The sequence below is a fragment of the Protopterus annectens genome, chromosome 5.part0 (genome assembly GCF_019279795.1).
Source record: "Protopterus annectens isolate FY-2018-M chromosome 5.part0, PAN1.0, whole genome shotgun sequence".
NCBI classification, from domain to species: Eukaryota; Metazoa; Chordata; order Ceratodontiformes; family Protopteridae; genus Protopterus; species Protopterus annectens.
In genome coordinates this window covers 1,627,972,524-1,627,993,010 of record NC_056735.1, presented here as the reverse complement: position 1 = coordinate 1,627,993,010, position 20,487 = coordinate 1,627,972,524, and the positions used below count along the sequence as shown (strand labels likewise).

Below are 20,487 nucleotides of genomic sequence, written 5' to 3'. Positions count from 1 at the left end.
TTACCTGGGAACTAGAAGTCAGGTGACCATAAATGATGTCATCCTGCAAGCTATCTCAGCAGTAATATTTTAGATATGATTTTAAGAAGTGAGACAGAGCATTCTGTATTCTATCTTGGACCTGACAACAACAAGAGACATTCACCATAACATATGCCTTGCTGTATTAGTAATTTGTTAAGGTATAGTAATTCTGTTAGATACAGTCAGGATTATAGTGAAGCTTAGTTTAGATATTATTTTTCTTTATTTATTTGAGGCCGTACTTCAATGTTGTTTTAAATATTTCCTATGAGTTTGAACTCTGATGTCACTGTGAATATATACGGAGTATTTTCTTGCTCTTTTATTATTAAATATATTTAAACCTTTTATTGTAGCTGATCTGTGAAGAGATATTTCAGTTTTGGGAGTACTTGCATGTTTATTTGGTGGCACTGTGTGGGTCACTCCTAATAGCCTTGCTCTTTGTCAAACTACCATTTGTATTCGTATTAATATTACACAGTAAGATTGGACACCCTTTGTTAAGGGCCCTAAAGTAACTGACAAGGAGTGACTGGTGTGAGTGGTAACTACCTTATAATCTGGGCAGAAGAGGGCATAGCTAGTAAACCTGTACCAGCTTTCCTCAGGTCTGTGTGTGTGTGTGTGTGTATGTGTGTGTGTGTGTGTGTGTGTGTGTGTGTGTGTGTGTGTGTGTGTGTGTGTGTTTGTGTGTGTGCATGCATGCACGCACGCGCGTGTGTAAATCAAACCTCAGAGTGTGTGTGTCAGTTACTTGGGCAGGGACACAAAGCACTAGTTGGACAAAGAGGGTGCTGGAGGTCTTGGCTTGGTCACTCAGCTGAGATCTCAGTCCCATAGCTGTGCCAGTGGGGAGTCTTACTGGGGATTTGGAGAAAGAGGGAGAAACCAGTCCTGAACTGACTGTGGTCTCTGTGGGATCTTAAGGGAAATTGCACTTGATGCAGAGCTGCATCTGGAAATACTGTGCTTGTACCTTTTATGCTGTCAGTGAACGTCCCCCCACAGGTGCCAGTGGTGAGGATTGAGGCCTCTTGATTACTGGTCCAGTGGAAGGTCATCACAGGGGCAATCCTTCCAGAAGCTGCCATTATCGTGTCTCCTGTTATGTACTCATGAACCAAAACCAGGTGAGTGTCTGGGTCTGTAGTTGCTCCACTGGCTATGTCTTCCAATGCACAGGTCTTGGATATGGTGGGAAAGGGTGGAATCCATCTGTTTGGAGTAAGGGAAGCGGTACCTGGTGAATGGATTGAGGCCATGGCTGTCTGCCTGCATCTTGAGGCCTTGTCATCCATTAGGTCCATGCCCAAGTCACACAAGCCAAAGAGGCAGCTGGAGTTGCCCCAACCTGTGCTGCCAAAGTCACCAGCTTCTTCATCTTGAATCACTCTACAAGACCCTGTCAAAATGGTGCAGGATTTCATAGAATTCAAGAAATGCAAGCTGCCTTCACTGGTAAATGAACCTATGCCTGGAACTTCCTGTATAAAAAGAAAAAGGGACATTCCCTCTAGAGAGACTCAGATTCTTTTGATTCTGGTGAGAAGGAAATGGTTTATTTGGAGCATTTAATCGCCCATCAGTACATTGACTCTGATTCTGGAAACATCTTAACCTCGACTTCATTTCCTGTGAACTTTTCCTTTGAGGTCAGCTTTCACAGAATTAAGGAATCCTTTATTTGAGACTTAGACCAGGAACAGAAACCTTCTGCATCTGCCTGAACCTAGACCCTAGGCGATCCCACCAGTTCATGAAGTTTTGGATGATGTATTTCTGATATATCTTTGCAGCATGATTCCCAACACCCCATCCAAAGAAGCCAGATTACTTCTACAGGGTGCTTGACACCCATAAGCATCTTTTTATAAGGGCTCACTGGCAGAGCCAGCTGTTCTGTCTCCAGAGACCCCCATGGGATCCACAGGGCCTGCATCCCAGAATCCCTTTATCAGTGATAGGGGAAGTAGAATTTTGAACCAGTTTGGCAAGAAAACATACACTTCGGTTATCCTGACCATGAGAGCTCTCATCTGCCAGATGTTCTTCGTGTTTCACTGTTGCAGTCATTACATTTAGGTAATCTGCTGGCAGGTTGCCCTCTGTCAGCCTGAATAACAAAGTCTTGGGTCTTGCGTCGGTTGCTGTCTCGTCTTCCATGACGTCAGGTCATCAGGGGCATAAAACATGCAGCCGACACCATTTTATTCAGTCTTTCTTTCCGCGCGGTGCCCAAAGCAGAAGCAGTTTGCAAGTGCCAGTCGGCCGACTCCTGAAATGTTTGCATTCGAGTTTCAGAACCGAAGTTTTCAATTAAAGCTAAGTACCCCATTGGGGAAACTTTTTCTTGCTCCTTACCGATGTCAGTAAACGTTAATAATTGCTTTACTTGTGGGAAGCAAATACCTCATAAGGATTTTCATTTGTACTGTATTCCTTGCCCAGGCCCAGATCATAATGTGCCTTGCTGTCGGTTTTGTGCTAGATTTAACCAACACACTATTAAGCATCGGTATATTTTTGCTTCAAAATATTTTGGATCCAGATTTAATTACCCTGAAATGTCGTCGGATAGCAATCCGACTACCGGAATTAACAAATAGCGCAAAGAAAAAGCCAGAGACAGACGTCGAGGTCCAAAACTGATGACGAATCTTCTCCTAAGCCAGTCGCCGGTTCGCCGGTACTCGAGGCGCTTTCGTAGCCCCTGATACCCTCTACTTTTGAGTCGCAGGCCTCTACCGAGACCCATGCACAGTCTGGTATGCCGCGAGATTCTCAGAGTATTGAACCCACGGATGTGTCCGGAGCCACTGAGCAGGCACCGGCTTCTGAGGGTGTTTTCAGGCCTCAACATTTTTATATAAAACCGACGCCGGCTTCAAAAACAAAACTAACTTCTAAGTCTAAAAAACTGACGCATGAGCCACGTGCTCAGGCCCCCTATGCCTAAAAAACAGATGATCAAAATGGCTGAGGACTTAATTACCTTGATCAGGGGTTCCCAACCCCCCCCCCCCTTGCTAAGAGGCCTAGGCAAGACACTGATTATGAATCTTCACATCAGGTTTCTATTTCTTCTGATTCCTCTTCTGATCAGGAATTTTCTGTACCACCCTGTGAGGATTCAGATGCAGAAGAATCCATCCCATCTGCATCTCCTCCTGAGGATTATTCTTTTGGAGAAACCTTGCATACTTTAAGGGAACATTTTCATTGGGAGAGTCAGGATTTCTCTGAATCAAAAAAGAGGCTTGGGGATTTCCTTCTTCCTCAGCATAGGCCTTTGGCTATACCTCCTGTATTAGACATTGTTGATGATGTGTTTTCAGAATCCAGCATGGCTCCTGATTCCCTAACTCTGGCTCCTAGTAAGCCAGACAGATATTACAGGGTTCCTGACTCTCACAAATTTCTATTAAAAGATCCTGCTGCTGATCCTGAAACTATCTCACAGGGTCCCAAAGATGTAAAGGCCTCTACAGCCAAAAAATCATACCCCCTCTGTTAGAGATTCCAGGGCGCTGGATAGATGGGGAAAGAAGGTTTATACGTCTGCAACCTTGGCAGTTAGGGCCTTAAACTGCCAGTTTCATATGCTTAAATATCAACAGCATGTTATGGGCCTATTGAAACAGAAAATGATGTTGATTTCTGATTGTGTGGAAAATAAAGAATTACAGGAATTATTGCATGTAGCAGAACAGGTTGGAAAGCATACTTTGCAATGTGGTTTTGATTCCTTGGAGGCATCTTGCAGGGCCGCAGTTACTGGATGTGTGATTAGAAGGCATGCCTGGCTCAAGGACCAAAATCTGCCTGATCATGTTAAAGCTAAATTGTTGGATGCCCCTTTAAAGCATGATACTCCGTTTGGTAATAAGGCAGAAGAGGTTTTAAAAAAAATGGAAGACAAAGCTAAATCTATGCAAACTGCAAAAGATTTCTTACAAGTGCAGCCACTCAGATTCAGTAGGCACTGGCCTACTAAAAATTGGTCCTTTCCTGTGCCCAGCAGAGCCTCTCAAGGCAAATCCAGGTGCTCAAAAGACTCTGGATACCAATCACAGGGTTCTTACAGGTCAAAGCAATAGGGTGCCTCCACCTCCAAATCTGGAGGAAACAAAGCACAACCCTACAGTAAACAGTCTCAATGACTTCTCTCTGCCATCACCAAGCACTTATGTTTTGGCAGCCCCCTTGGGGGGAAAATTAGCACTTCATGCTCAAAATTGGCAGTTAATTATCCAGGACAAGTGGGGGTATTAAACATAGTATCCCAGGGGTACAGATTTCATTTCCATACTTTTCCAATTCCAAACAGTTGGCCAGACCTGCCACAGAATCACTGGGCAGAGGCTCAGAAACAAATTACGTCCCTCATGGATATGGGGGCTATTCAACCAGTACCAGAAAAAGGACAAGGTTTTTATTCAAGACTGTTCATGGTACCCAGAAAAGACAATGTCTGGCATCCAATACTGGACTTATTGATTTTGAACACATTCCTGGACATTCCAAAATTCAAAGTGCTGACTTTACAAAAGCTACTGCCCATGCTGGGCAAGAACGCTTGGTTAGTGACTCTAGACTTAAAAGAGGCATACCTGCATATCCCAATAAGGGAATCGTGCAGAAGATACCTCCGCTTCAAGGCAGGTTTTATGCATTACCAATTCTCTGCACTGCCCTTTGGCTTATCTACTGCGCCCAGGGTCTTTACAAAGTGCCTGGCACTAGTAATTGCATTCTGCAGACAAAGAAGCATACTAATCTGTCCTTACTTGGACGACTGTCTCATTCAAGCAAAAAACAAGGACATTCTTCTTCAACGTCTGGCATTTGTAAAAAAGGCTTCTAACATGACTAGGGTACACAATAAATGAAAAGAAATCACAACTGGTACCCTCTCAAAAAATTACATTCCTGGGTGCAAGCTTGAATACAACTGTCCAGATGGCTTACCTTATACCAGACAAACAAAGACAACTGACTATATACTTCAAACAGATGGCAACAAAAACCCAGTTATCTGCAAGACAAATTCTGCAGGCTTTGGGGTTCATGACATCCTGCATTCTGCTAATTCCATATGCAAGACTCCATATGAGGAAACTTCAGTGGTACCTAAAAAGCTTATGGAGTCAACATTGTCACAGTCTGGAAACGGATTCCACTCATTCCCTGCCTACAACAGGAGTTTCTTTGGTGGGCAGAGACATGTCACCAAAACAAGGGACTGTCATTCACTCTACCCCCTGCCACCCAAACCCTAACTACAGACGCATCAGACTATGCTTGGGGGGCCCACCTGGTGGGGAGATGCATTCAGGGCATATGGAATCCAAACCAAATGCATCTACATATCAACCAGAAAGAGATGCTAGCTGTTCGGAATGCCCTGACAGCCTTCAAGGACTTTCTTCATCCAGGACAACTACTGATAATGACGGACAACACCACAGTTACACAGTTATGTGGTACATAAACAAGCAGGGGGGCACATATTCCTACCCCCTTTGCAGACTAGCCGTGGCATTGTGGGACACAGCCTTGACTTACCAAGTACATCTTCAAGCTCAATTCCTGCCAGGAAAACAAAATAATGTGGCAGATGACCTAAGCAGAAATCTTATGGACCCTCACGAGTGGAAACTGGATCCACAAGTCTTCAGTATGGTAACACAGAAATGGGGGAGCCCAGACATAGATCTATTTGCCTCTCCCCAAAATTATCAACTGGACATATTCTGCACAAGGACTTATCACAGACAAGCATGGAAAGTGGATGCCCTGTCCTTCAGTTGGATAAACCTATCAGTCTACGCCTTTCCTCCTCTGCCTCTTCTTCCCAGGGTCTTACTAAAGGCCAGACAGGAAAAAACAAAAGTTATCCTAATTGCTCCGGACTGGCCTCGCCAGCATTGATACCCAATTCTAAGGAATATGTCTCGACTCTCTCCTTGGTACTTGCCTCAAATTCCTCATCTACTGTCTCAGCAGAACAATCAAATTCTGCACACTCAGCTCCAAACCCTGAACCTAGTGGCATGGCTGATCATGTAGTTATTCAAACAACACCTCTCAGTAAATTTGTTATGGATGTCATTTTGGAAAATCTTATCTGATAAATGGAAGAGATTCTGTGGTTTGAACCAAGCACAAGGAATGGACTCAGCAAAACCAAATATCCCTCAGATTTTACAATACTTGACTGAGATGCTTGACAAGGGCTTATCCTTCTCCAATAAAAATCCATGCCTCTGCCATTTTGGCTCATTACAACACGGAGCCTCCTATCTTCTCTCATCCTCTGCTAAAGCAGTATCTTAGAGGGGCCAAAAATTTAAGGCCTCCCAGAAGATCACCAACTCCTGCATGGGACCTCAATTTTGTGCTGGAAAAACTCACCCTGCCTCCTTTTGAACCAGCAGCTACTGCGGATATAAAGTTTTTATCTTGGAAAAAAGCTTTCCTTTTGGCAATCTCTTCAGCAAGAAGGGTTTCAGAACTACAGGCTCTCATGGCTGTGGAGACTTTTATTACATTTCACTCTGACAGGGTGTCCCTCAGGAACAATCCTTCCTTTATGCCTAAGGTGGTATCCAGTGTGGCTCTTAACCAAACTATTCACCTGCCCACATTTTACCCAAGTCCGCAGAATAAGGGGAAGCGGATTCTGCATTCATTGGACATACACAGACAACTAAGATTCTACTTAAACAGGACCAAATCTCTAAGAACATCTGAGCAACTACTCGTGGCATTTGCATCAGGATCAGAGGGGAAGGCTATATCAAAGCAGACTGTTTCTAAGTGGATAAGCTACTGCATTTGTTTCTGCTACTTGCATCATGGTAAACCTGTACCCAAGGGAATCGGGTCACATTCCACCAGAGCTGCCTCTACTTCAGCAGCCTTTCTCAGAGGAGTTCCAACCAAAGACATTCTAGAAGCTGCTACTTGGAGCTCTGTTCATACCTTCACAAACCATTATCATTTGCCTCTCTTTTCTAAATCTAGGGCAGGCTTTGCCACTGCAGTTCTGCAGGGCCTGAAAGCCACTCCTAATGCTATTTAGTTCCATCCTCCCATCCATAGCTTTGGGATTCTACCCAAATGTAATGACTGCAACAGTGAAACACGAAGAACATAGTACAGTTGTGTGCACTTACCATAAATGTAGATGTTCGAGTGTATTCACTGTTGCAGTCCGGGTTACCCACCCGCCATCCCCCTTTTCTATAACTTCTCTTTCCTTCACTGTATTCTAAAGCCTTTGTGGTGGATTTGCTTTTAGATGAAGGTAATGTTTATGTTGCTAAAAGTGCATTTTTTATATTGCTGTTTAGTTTTATATATATATATATATACATTTTTTTTTTTTTTTTTTTGCTCCCCATTTGGAGGGCACCTGACATCTGGGGCAAGAAAAACTGAATAAAATGGCGTTGGCTGCATGTTTTATACCCCTGATGACCTGATGTCATGGAAGAGGAGACAGCAACCGACGCAGGACCCAAGACTTTGTTATTCAGGCCGACTGAGGGCAACCTGCCAGCAGATTACCCAAATGTAATGACTGCAACAGTAAATAAACTCGAACATCTACATTTATGGTAAGTGTACACAACTGTACTTTCCTCGTGCTCAAATACCTTGTATGTGTACAAGGACATTATAAATCCAAGGCAGAGGGGGATTCAAGACAAGAATCTAAAGAAGGACATCCAGAATTATGAAATAATGGGCCCAGGTGTCTAGACGCTCACTGAAATGTTGCTATGATGCTTTTGATGTATTGTGCCATATAGATGCAGCAAGGCCTGTGACTTGCAAACATGCCTGACTGAGGAGCCAACCCCACTGAACCATGCAAACCACTTTGAACTGCTTTCAAAAGATAGGCCTTACCCTGAACATCCAAAAGTGACAGTTATGCCCCACTCTCCAAGATACCTTTCTAGTAGCTGATAAAGACTAAATCTAACAGAAAGCCTTTCTGCCCTTGGACAAAATCACGTTTCTCTCACGCTTCACCAAACCTATCCAAAGTAAGAATCCTAGGACACATGGCATCTTGTATCTTGATGATGCACCTGTCCCAAGCTCAACATGAAGAAAAGGTGCAATGTTTAATTTAAAAAAAAATGTTGGTCCCAACACCAGCACCCCCTGGAGACCACCATTCCACCACTCATTTGTCTAAGAAAAGGAGATCCTGCGATGGGAAGACAGGATCAGGGAAAACCTAAACATCTCATTCAGTACTCAGGAGATCTACCATGATCTGGCTTGGGGGGTCCCGCTAGGGAAATTTGAGAGTACAAGGGACATGGGACAGGTAAATGTCAGGCAGTCACATAAATCTAGAAGTGGTGATGGTGCTCACTCTAGGCATGAAAACATTCAGAGACAAATTGATCCTGCACCTATCCAAATCAGGACAGACTGCACCATAGTCATGTGGTTTATCAACAAGAGGGGAGTACCCACTCTTGCTTTCTGTGCACACTGGCCATAGATCTCGGTCAGCTACCCCAAAAATTGCAGCTGTCACCAGTAACTTCTTAAATACCAAATGGATGTTGAAAAGGAAGAACTTCCTCTACTTAGTTCATCTGTGGAGTATGCAAGAAGTAGACCTCTTTGTATTAATTCAAAACAGGCAAATGAAAAACATCTGCAGACAGCCAGCTTCACCTTCTGCTGGATAGGCAGTTTTCTTTATGCCTTCCTTCCAGTACCCGTCATCCCCAAGATACTGCAGAAAATAAGGGCAGACGGGCAAAGATGATGATGATGATGATACCACAATGGCCCAGATAACATTTTCCCTCCTGCTTTCACTCAGCAGTAGAGAACCAGAGTCTTGCCAGTGTGTGTGGACCCCCTTACTCAGAACAAAGGGTCTATGGTTCTTCCCAGTCGCAATATATTGAACCTCACTGGTTGGATGATTTGGTCTTAATTCCTTCTATGTATGTATGTATTTACTGAGGATGTGACCTCTATTCCCAAGGAAGCTAGAAAACCAGGTACTAGGAAGTCATATATAGCCAAGTGGATAAGTTTTTCAGTCTGGTGACGAACTAAAGGGGTATTGCCCAGAATAGTTTCATTAGCCCAGGTCCTGGAATACCTGTCTTTCCTATACAAAGAAGGCGTGTCCTTTTCTTCCATTAAGGTACATGCTTATGCTATTTATATATGTCTGCCCATGTTGCCCCACTTACTGTCACCTCCACATGAAACAGTTCTTCAAGGGGATCTTACACCTAAGACTATCCAGCTGACACCCTGTACCTAACTGGGACCTCAATTGTTTGTTAGAAAAGCTCACTGTACATCTCTTTGAGCCATTTGCTTCAGCATCCATTAAGTTTGCTCAACTAGAAGCCACACTTCTGCTTGCCTCAACTTCAGCCAGACATATCTCTAAATTTCAAGCACTCATGAGCAAGGAGCCTTTCCTGCCCTTCTACAAGGACAGAATTCACCCTTAGAACTAATCCTGTCTTCTATACACAGGGTTGTATCAAAGCTTGCTCTCAGCTGGGCCAGTCATCTCCCAGTTTTCTTCCCAAATCCCCAGAAGAAAGGAGAGAGAATCCTGCAATTCCACTAATAGGGCAGATCCATCTACTGGTCTCCTTTGCAGAGAACAAAGTAGGGAGACCTGTGGGAAAATATATCATATCAAAATTAATAAGCAGTTGCATTGACTTTTTTATCCCTATTATGTCAAACAGATTACAAATGTCATAAGGGCACATTTACAGGATGAAGGCAACGACTACAGCTTTCCTAAAAGAGACCACTACTGGTCTTAATTCCATTTCTGCCCATTCTTAAATCAGCTCCTTGTTCTCTCTTTTCACAACTTTGCCATTGCAACCTTGTTGCCATTTCAAGAACCAGAGCCAATTTTGCCTCTGCTACACTACAGAGCCTTCTTAACCTGGCCCCGACCTCTTGCCATCTACTCCTTCAAACATGGCTTTGGGAATCTTCCCAGGACTCACTCCAACAGTGACTTTGATGAACACAGTATTGTTGTGTGAGGAACTTAACTTAATTGGAGATGTTTAAATAGATCACTGTTGCTGTACCCTGTCCTTCTCGCCTCTCTCCCCTGCTACCTGTGGTTGAGATGGGTACCATGCCATATCACCTTCCCTCCCATTTACCCTTGCTATTCCTAGTAACAGTCCCATGCTTCTCCTAGGGGGTAAGTTGTCACTGTGATAAAAAAAGAACTGAATGTGGTTGATGCTGGTGGATGACCCTAGAAATCCTGATGTTGGTTAAGGAGGTGGGTGGTAAAATTTCTATGGTATATGAGCCCAACCATAGGCTCCTTCAAGCAGGAGTTCCCAAGACTCAGTACTGCAATAGTGACGTACTGGAACATCTACAGTTATAGTAAATTTCTAACACAACTGTGTTTTCCTGCAATTTCATTACATACGAGGATATATAAATATATGTTTTCCTGTTCCCTTTCTTAAAGGTTGCACTGTCTGAATGTTTGAGAGTTGAACTGAGTAATGTAGGAGCTAGGCATACACACCTTGCACGACATACAACACAACACCATAAAAAAGCACTGACAGGAGGTAAACATGCTGCTACACATGGAGATGAAAGAAAAGTAACCCTGAAGATGACAGCAGAATCAGAGATAGCAATCACTACCAATTGCAGAAGGTCCCCTATCCATGTCAGCTGACATGCCAAGGATATATTTGTTATTTATGTATATTTTACTGATTTTTTAAGCTGATAGAAGGCATTGTTACTTTTGGGTATTTTATTCACAGGTTGTTTGCATATGTTCCCTGACCAGTGAGAGAACAATATTATGAGTGTACTTATTTATTCATTGTTTTGGAAAGTGGAAATATTGTTTTGCATCATTTTTATCCACTGCCTGAGTCACAAGGCAGTCCAGGTGTAGGCAAAGCATAGAAAAATCTTCATTACAGCACTGACTGTCAGGTAGGATATGACATGTAGTATGATTAGCTTGCAAAGCACAGTTATTGATCAGTGATCAAAAGCCATCACCTTATTAGATTACCTGGTCAGATTTGAATGTGCTGGTCAGTTAATCAGATTGACTCTTAGTTTGTTTTAGAAAGCTTTTATTCTGAATTATCTGAAGTTGTTATACCTATAAAGTCAGTATACATATCAGTCTGATATTGTGGAAGGTTTAGTTTAGGAGTGTCTCAGGCAAAACTTGTTTTAAGCCTTTGGTTTAAAGTGGAATTTTAAGTTGTGCCAGTTCATCCCAGAAACATAACTCATTCTTGTATAAAACAAGCAGAAAACAACAAATGGACCCAGTGACGACAGCAGGACTTGTAGAGAAGTCCGTCTTTAATGCACAAACAAAACCTGGACATAAGCGCTTTCGTAGTATCACTACTTCATCAGATGTGAAGTAGTGATACCATGAAAGCGCTTATGTCCAGGTTTTGTTTGTGCATTAAAGACGGATTTATCTACAAGTCCTGCTGTCGGCACTGGGTCCATTTGTTGTTTTCTGCTTGTTTTATACATTTTTGTGGAAGGACCCAGGTACCTATTCTGGCTGGTGATTGTTTTACATAACTCATTCTTGATTCATAAAAATTACCTTGTTGATGAGGCATGAATCTTGCGTAGAGTCCCATCAACATTTACAATTCTGGGATAAAAAATATGAAAAAATGTCTGCATTATATGCGTGCCCTGGACATGGTTTCTATTGTTCGTACACAATAAGCGTTGCATGATGTGACCCCCACATTTTTAACACTGATGCTTATACCCTGTCACAAACATGGCAGTTGATGTTTTTCAGATAATGGGTATATATGCTTCAAGTAATGCCACTGATGATATCGTACTGGGAGAAAAAGATGCTCCTGGAGAGCTAACTTTGTGACAGGGGTAATGAAAAAAAATTGCAGACCTCAGTATGTTCCCCCAGCTGTTAAAATATCTGGATTATGTATATGCTTTGCACTGTTTCAGCATTCATTTATTCATAGTTTCCCCTGATGTTAAGTATTTTGTTTACTAATATGTTCAGCATCATCAGCTTTGTCGTTGCCTCATAAATGTATACTGCTGTTTTTAAGTCTTAAGAACTGTTTTAAATCTTGTAGGATAGAAGTATGTTTCATCTTGTATACGATTAACCATATTGGTCACATTTGTATGTCAATTTATTTCTGGAGTTCTGATTCAGAATGGCATTTCATCCAACATAATGGTAGTGTGCAATCTTAAGTATTCTGATCACTGTAGTACAATGTACATTGCAGCTGCCTTTGTGTACTCCGTGACTGTTATGCCTTCGTGAGTAATTTTCACTTTGTGTCCTTGTGTACATTGTAAGCATGCACATGCAATAAGAACCCTTCCAGGAGCTGTTATTACTTTGTTGGTTCACTGTATGTATTGTAACTGCTACATCTGTGCTGTCTTGTAACCATTTTTCATGTGCTTCCATAAATTGTCACAAGGCTAGTTTCAGTACCCTGATCTCCAAAGTACTTGTCAAGTAGCAGTAGTTTGTGGTGGTGGGGATGGTTACGCTTACAAGCATAAGAAATTGATGAAGACAAGTTATGCCATGGTGTCTTGGAGTCCAACACATCAAAAAGAGAGAAACGGTGATGAGATCAAAGAGAACGTTAGAGGGCACAATGTGCCAGATACAAATTTTTGACATTCTTTGACTGGCTTTTGTATAGTTGCTTGTAGGATCCTTTGTGAATTGTGGAGCGAGGACTGGGTGCCCAGGGGCTGCAGACTAGCTGTTTTGAGAAGTCATTATGGTCTTGTGCCCCTTGGGCCAAACTGCTGATTTAATATTCACAACCAGATGGTTGACTCATTGGGAAAGTATTGTGTTTCATTACTGACAGCCTAAGGAGAGAGATGGATGTCTTGCCCCTACAGCTGAATGAGTCTCTGTACTGGCAGTATTATTTCTGCTTATGAGGTACCAAGCATTTCAAAGCCAGTGACATCATCTGAAATCCAGGCAAATGGGCAGACTTGACAGTGTAGAAGAAAAATAAAATACCCTACAGTGGCAGGTGATAATTCAGTGTGAAACTGTGGCAGGCATTCAGGATGTAATAGGGAAATCAGTGCATGGCTCTGTAGTAATGAGATCTGTGGCAGGCATTTGGGATACATTGTAGGGAAATCGGTGCATGGTTCTGTAGTAATGAGATGTAACCATCTGTTCTGTGGTTGTATATTACTTGAAGCAGGTATTGTGGATGCATTATGAGGGATCATTGCATTCTTCTGTAGTAGTAAGATGTGGCCATCTATTCTTTGGTGTTTGAAGCAGAAGATGTTGGCGTGTCTAGCTGGCAGGAAGGCATGCTTACAGGGGTGGTAGTACAGCAATGGCTGGAAAGATTTTTCTAGAATTAGCCATGTAGCACTCACCAGCAAACTTTCAGATCTGCATTTGCACTTAGCATGTGCCAGTGTCTACCCTTAGTGCTGTTTGCATTTACTAGCCTATTACCAGCGATTTGCATTTGTATTCAGTAGTATGTACCAATACAGGTATGTAAACATCAATGAGGCCATGCAACGCTTGAACAGAAAATCATTCATTTTCTGAAATTATTTTTGCTCATATCCTCCTTTCTGACCATCAAGCTCTTCATCCTGGCATCCATATTCCCCATTTATTCATTGGGGTTGAGGAGAAAAGGAATGGGGCAACCATTCATGAGGAGGATTAGGTTATTTTTTTTTTTTCCCTCAAGACCCTATCCTTCACAGCGCATACCCAGCTACATGTTCATCACTGAGCATGTAGTGGGCTTATGAGGGCACGACCGTCACTTTAGCAACTGGTGTATCCCCTCAAGACTGTCTTGCTCATTCCTTGCTCCCCTGGCATCTCAGGATCCCAAACCACTAATTAAACTTTGGGGTTGCCAGGGACGTTGTCAGGGTTTTAACCCTCTATACTATCAGAGCTGGGTAAAGCATTCGTTTTTGTTGCACTTGTATAAAAAGAAAATCGTGGCAGAATATTTTTCCCAGAGTAATATCAAAGAAAACTGAATGGTGAAGAAAGTTCTCTCTAACTTTTCTATAAACTACTTTTTTCCTCAGAGGTATGCAGCCTCTCACCATATAAATGTATGATAGTTTTTAAAATATATCGATTTTGTATATTTTTCTGAATTTCTATGGCTAGTAGTGCACAAGGTTTTGTGCAGCGTAACTAAAAATACTATCCTATATTCCTGTCTGAGTTTGAATTTAAGATCATCTGGGAGGTACAGCAGTCAGTGGCCCTGGAAGGTCAAGCAATGAAACTGGAACAGTAGTGGAATCCTGGATTAGCATTTTCCACTAGAATAAATGAGTCTGAGTAAAACTAACTTATCAGGTTCTGCATCACAGGATACAATAGGCTGGCAGTCTGTGAGTTTGAAATGCATTAAAAGTACAGTGATTGTGACGTGCTCTACAGTGCATGACAGCTGCATTTCTTTTTCTTTGACCAGGTCTCCAGAACTTCAGGGCGCTTCTCGGCAGGCTTTTGAAATACAAGATGCCCTATTGTATTACAGCATGCAGTGAAGCAAACGGTCAAAATACTGATGGAAATAAGTAAAGTGTAGAGTCTGTGACCCACAGGAGGGTGCTGAACTCGACAACAAAGAGTGCTATGGTAACAGCGGCAGTAATTTCTCATGAATTTGCAAGATCTGCTTCTAAAGTAAGTGTATAGAACACCAAAAAGGCTGATGTTTTGCACTGTACAAGGAGAGAATAGAAAGGCTGTAAAGTTATGCATGGCTAATAACTGTGGCTGTATTTACATATTTGTGCCTGTTAAAAGAAAATAGAATCCTAGCCAGAGAGTGTTCTCTGTTATTCCCTCAAATAACCTCGTCATTGTATTTTATGGTATGGTATGTCATGTCACAATGCAGTGCACTGTAGTATGTAGTAGTTGTTTTCTGGGCACGTGTGAAAGAGTGGTAAATTCAACATGAAATCATTAACAAACTGCAGTTCTGGCTAATAAAGATTTCTCACTTTCTCTCTGTAAAATGCAGACATGCAGTAGCTATCCTTCTAGAACAAAAATTTCAGTGAGTGTGTGTGTGTGTGTGTGTGTGTGTGTGTGTGTGTGTGTATATATATGTGTATATATATATATATATATATATATATGTGTGTGTGTGTTTGTGTGCTCACTTTCATCACAGCAGCATAAATAGTGTCTTTCAGCTCTGCGATTAATTGGCAACCATATTTGCAGGTTTATTATTTGATTCTCCAAAGGAGACCCACAGCCTAACATTAGTCAAAACAAAGTATGTATCTGTAAAACAAAGATCCCATTTACTACTATTACTATTATTTACTACTGGTAGTCTTGTTTTTAGAGTTAGAATTGAATCCTTCCCCTTACAAGTAGGCTGGCTGGTCAACATGCAGATAGTCGGCTTGTATCAGCGTTGACCTGTTCTTCCCTTAGAATCCTCACTACAAACACCTCACACAGAGCTATGTATTTCAGACCATAGCTTCTCTTTCTTTGCCCCAAAAGTTTGTGGATCTCTTCCCTCTATCTAAAAACAGTTTAATTGTATACTGAAGACAGATTGAAATTAAAAAAAAAAAAAGTCTTGCAAAAATCTGCAAAGCACAGCTGCTTCTGTACCCCACATTACTTAACCTCTGCTACTGTCATGACTTTAAAACACATATTACACAAACCTGGCATTCAGTTGTAGTCCTTTCCTCAAATCTACCCATCCCCAATACTTTCTTTTTGTTTATGTTTTGTAGTTTCCCCAAAACAGCATTGTCAACCATTTATACTACACTATTTGTTATTCTCATTGTGTGTGTGTGTGTGTGTGTGTGTGTGTGTGTGTGTGTGTGTGTGTGTGTGTGTGTGTATGTGTATGTATATATATATATATATATATATATATATATATATATATATATGCACACATGTACATGCATACGTGTACATATGTATATACATATATAAGCACATCACCCAGCCTGCAAACATACTCTGTGATTGTACTCAGCAGCTGCAATGTTTTGTGAAATTTGGTAAACCATATTTTTTGTCTTTGTATGGATTGTATTGTCTATCTCTTCAAAAGTTAAATTGTTGAATAGTTCTCCTTAATGTATGTTTTGTACTGCCGTTAGGCTTGAGAAGTGCTTGTATGTGTTGTACTCACTGGGCTGGTCTTGAAAATAGTCTGGATCAGTGCTTCCAGAAAAATGAAGTTACATAAATAAATAAGCATTTTGCATGTGGTAACTGAATGGTGCAGCCAGTTTGTTACCCCCTCTTTATAATTTCGTTACATAGCAGTACTGGTTAGTGAAATAATTGGAGTTGCTTTAGTGTTTCTGGGTAAGTTTTTAATAAATAACTAATTGTGGCACAAACTTTGGTACTTCCTCTGTTGAAATTTCTGTTAAGTCATCAAAGGTCAGAGGTGCAGTGTTAAGAATTTCCAGCCCTTAACTACTGCGCTAGCATTCCTTGCACCATAAAAGGGAAGAAAAGCCCAGCAGATACCTGCAGGCTGCCTCTCTCACTCACACACACACACACACTGAAAGTTAAGGAAGTGTAGCACAAAAGGCATTCAATCTTGTTGCTCATAAACTGTACTTCAGTTTGTGTCCTTTCTTCTTTGCTTCATTTACAGTTATGTGAATTGATAGTGCATTCTTGCCTACACTGAAGCATTGCTAATTACACTTCTTGAATATAGTACTGTAAATTTGTTGTCATTTTCCTATTTCTGATGTGGCCAAACAGTCCGTTACACTCACATTGCTCAATAATGCAGTTGTAGGTAAGTATTTAGGAGGTTATTTTCTTGTGTACTGTACACTTGACCCATAAAAAAGTAATTTTAGTAACAGATGCCAAATCTGCTATTATTATGGGATTATGAGCTTTTTCAGTAACAGTATAAGGTTTGTGTGCAAGGTAGTCTCTTAAATTTGCTGTGCATGTGTGTGTGTGTGTATCTGTGTTTGGGTCTTTGTGTAACAGTGATGTAGAATTGCCGTAAAAATCATGTCTGAATTTCCATACTTGTGATAGCATAGCAACGGCAACTTTCTTTGGTACTTAAATTATGTGCTTTCAATTTCAGTGTCCTTACTTTTTTGAGTATGGCAAGTAAAGCAATATGCTTTCTAGCTCTAAAAGCCCAGTATTTTAGAATATTTATAAGAACAGGATGACAAGGTGAATTAGCTTTTAGATGCAGGACCTTTCAGTATAGTGACACATCTTAACTCTCAGTGCAGACATATACAGCTGTTGTGCCCTGTAGGTTCTTTTTTCATACAGATGTGCATTTCTTACATGCATTTTGATACATGTGGCTTGACTATGCATTTAGATAAAGAATCTGACTCATTACTGAAGTAGTTCTTATTATTCTTATTAATGGTTATTTGCAAGCAGCTGTGTGCATAAAACTTCTGAATGCAGGTCACAATAACACTGGTGTGCGAAGTCTTCTGGATGATTTTGGAAACCTTAGCAGCTTAGTAAACAGTGCAGAAAACATACAGTAATTTAAAGCATCGTTGATATAAATAGTTTAAATACTCTTGAAATATCGGTGTTAGTACATGCGAAATTTAGAAACGGCTCATTGCTGTAAATGTGGGCACATTTCAGAAGTTGCAAAATGCACATCACGTGACAGTCCAATGACTATGCACTCACAAAGGTATTAAACTAAATATTTAGGCATCTCTAAACAGCAAGATGATAAAATAGGACAGTTTAATGGCCATTTTGTGTTTTCTAATTAGCATTAATGGAGTTATTAAAGGCAAGTTAAGTACAGCTAAACGATAGATACATAACTCCTGCCGCAAGAGATGTGAAGTATTTCTGTGTAATGAGCTACATTCTCATAACTAAATTTGCTGACGTTATTTGTATATCAAGTGGGTGTAGGAGTGTGAATTTGTGGGAATATTTTATCTTATCTAGTTTTGCAAAGCAATTAATATTTATTTGAAAAAGAGTGTACATTTCAGCAGAATAAAAGAAAGTTGATGACTGAGAAGAGGTTAAGAGGGCTTAATGTGGGGATGAGTGCTCTTCTACCAGAAGAAATGTGCATTTTAAGAAGTGAGGTGGTAAATTCAAAAGAGGTATTTTTGCTGTTATTGCTGTAGAAAAGTTTTATTTGAAATGGCCCTCAGTGTTCAATGAAAGTCACACCGAGGCATAGACAGAGAGAAACATGTGCATGGGCGCGTACACACACACACACACACACACACACACACACATTGTGAGAATGTGTCCTTATTAACTCCAGAAACTTTTAGAACCCAAAGCAGTCTTAAAGATGAGACCTTCCACTTTGATAGTTAGCTCTCCTTAACAAGTGCAGAATCATTTAACATTTCCAAAATTTGAATACTTGCTGATGTAGCTACTGCATTTTCTTCTAAGGTCTCTGAAGTTTGTTTCATGTTTTCCACGTGCACTGAAAGATGTACAGCTGTTTTGTATGTGTGCTGTTTTTCAGGTTGTGGTTGAAAAGGGTCCGTTGACTAGCCCATTCACCTTTGTTAACAAGTACAAATAAGTGGAATAAAGAAATGTTTATGCCCCATGTAGTTGCTATAATATTTCCTTTAGGTGGTTATGTGTAAGTTCATTTAGAAATCCAACATATTTACTTCTATTCTTGCACCTAAATACAGAGTTAATGTGAACGTTCCTGCCAAGTTGTTATGTCTTCCTTAATGGTAGTCTATTACTATCCTAACTAGCACATTTGTGATGTTAATGATGCTTTTAATTTGCTTGTTATTCTCCGTGTTGGAGCATGTCCTGTAATCCTTAAATAACCTAAGTGCTTTAGTTGCTATTAAGAAGGCATAGTTTGCAACTGGTTGCTTTTTGCACATTGTTTGATGGTCTTTTTCTTTTCTAGTACTAGCGATTAGATTACAAGGTGCCACCAAGGTTTGCATTTTTACAATTAATATCACCTTACCCATTATCACTTAGCACCCAATCTGAAAGGTCATCCTTTTCAAATAGCTGTATCTCTGCAGGGCTTTAAGTGTGCTGTAAACATGTATTTTGTTAAGGAAACAAATACAGAAAACACATTACACTTAATTGTTTGATTATCACATTCTGCCTTCATGTAAATATAAAAATTAGAAATGACCAGTATTTCTTACAGTTTTGTTCAGTTTCTTGACAAAGAGTTGCACATTTCCCTTTACACTTTCCTTGTCTTTCTCCCAGTACAGTTCTGTACCTGACTCTAGGTTCTGAATTTATTTTTCTCATAATGTAAATAAAACTGCATTTTTACAGGGAATTTAGCATAATTGTTTTAAGTCCTGCATTTTGTCTAGGCGTTATCAAGCTGCAACTTTAGTACATCTCTTAGAAGCTAGGTATCACTGAACCCACCTGAAACTTCTTCAAGCTCACAAATTCTCTTGGGTCATTTTAAATGAGGAAATACTGGGGCTTCTAAGAAGTAATTGGACAGCTTTGTAAATGTAGTTGGCTCTCTTCAGGTTTATTTATTTGAATTTTAAAGGTAACTTCTGCGGACCTGGTACTGACTTGTGTATTGGTTTCTCAAAAGATAACTGTCCTAGAATATTACTAGTCAGTTGAATGCCTTAAAGATCAAACTCTTACTACCTTTTACTATTTGATATTCAGTTGAAGAATGAATGTGTCTTGCATCCTAGAGTATGAGGATTTTCTGCAATATCAGTGATACATCTTGTACAGATTCTCATAATTTATCTTTGTGCTTTAACATGTCTCCTTTAGTGAGGCTAAAAGAACTGTAGTGTTCCAGCTATGTATGCACAGTTGCCTTGAAAAATAGAGCAAAGGTAGCTGTTTCTTCTGTCATTGCCCCTGAAAATGTGATGCATAACTGCATTATGCCTTTCTGAAGTCTATAACTCAAATGTCTGTCATTATTTTCTGACTCCAAATCTCAATGATTTGCTAGTGATTCTCATAAAATTGTGTTTTTTATGGCAAAACAGACCAAAAATATGAGGCAAAAATCTGTACAGCTTAGAAGTATGTAAAATTCTTAGCCTTATCCAAGATACAGAGATTGCAATGTAGCTTATCAGTGAGTTCCAAAGCCTTTAGAATAGGTGATATTAATTAGTTGCAGCTGGACTGCATGACAAAGCTTTTCTTGACACACAGTTGGGTGCAAGATGACGAACAACAAACATAAGAGTTCATTAAGGTGTTAATGTAATCTCCTGAGGTGTGTGTTAGTTTTTACATCTGAGCCAGCCTTAAAGTTGTCTGCAAGTGTAGTTTACCATATTGTGCTTTTATTTATTTAGTTATTTATTTATTTATTTTAATGGTCCCTTCCATGTTACATT

General features: G+C 40.5%; 1 long non-coding RNA gene across 2 annotated transcripts in view; it reads left to right on the top strand.

Annotated features, from left to right (window-relative positions):
• LOC122801800 overlaps window positions 1-20,487 on the top strand; it is a 1,337,717-nt gene that overhangs the window by 385,783 nt on the left and 931,447 nt on the right. For both annotated transcript variants that reach the window (XR_006364805.1, XR_006364806.1), the window contains exon 2: window positions 14,574-14,788. This is a non-coding gene — a long non-coding RNA (uncharacterized LOC122801800). The remainder of the gene's footprint in view (window positions 1-14,573; window positions 14,789-20,487) is intronic.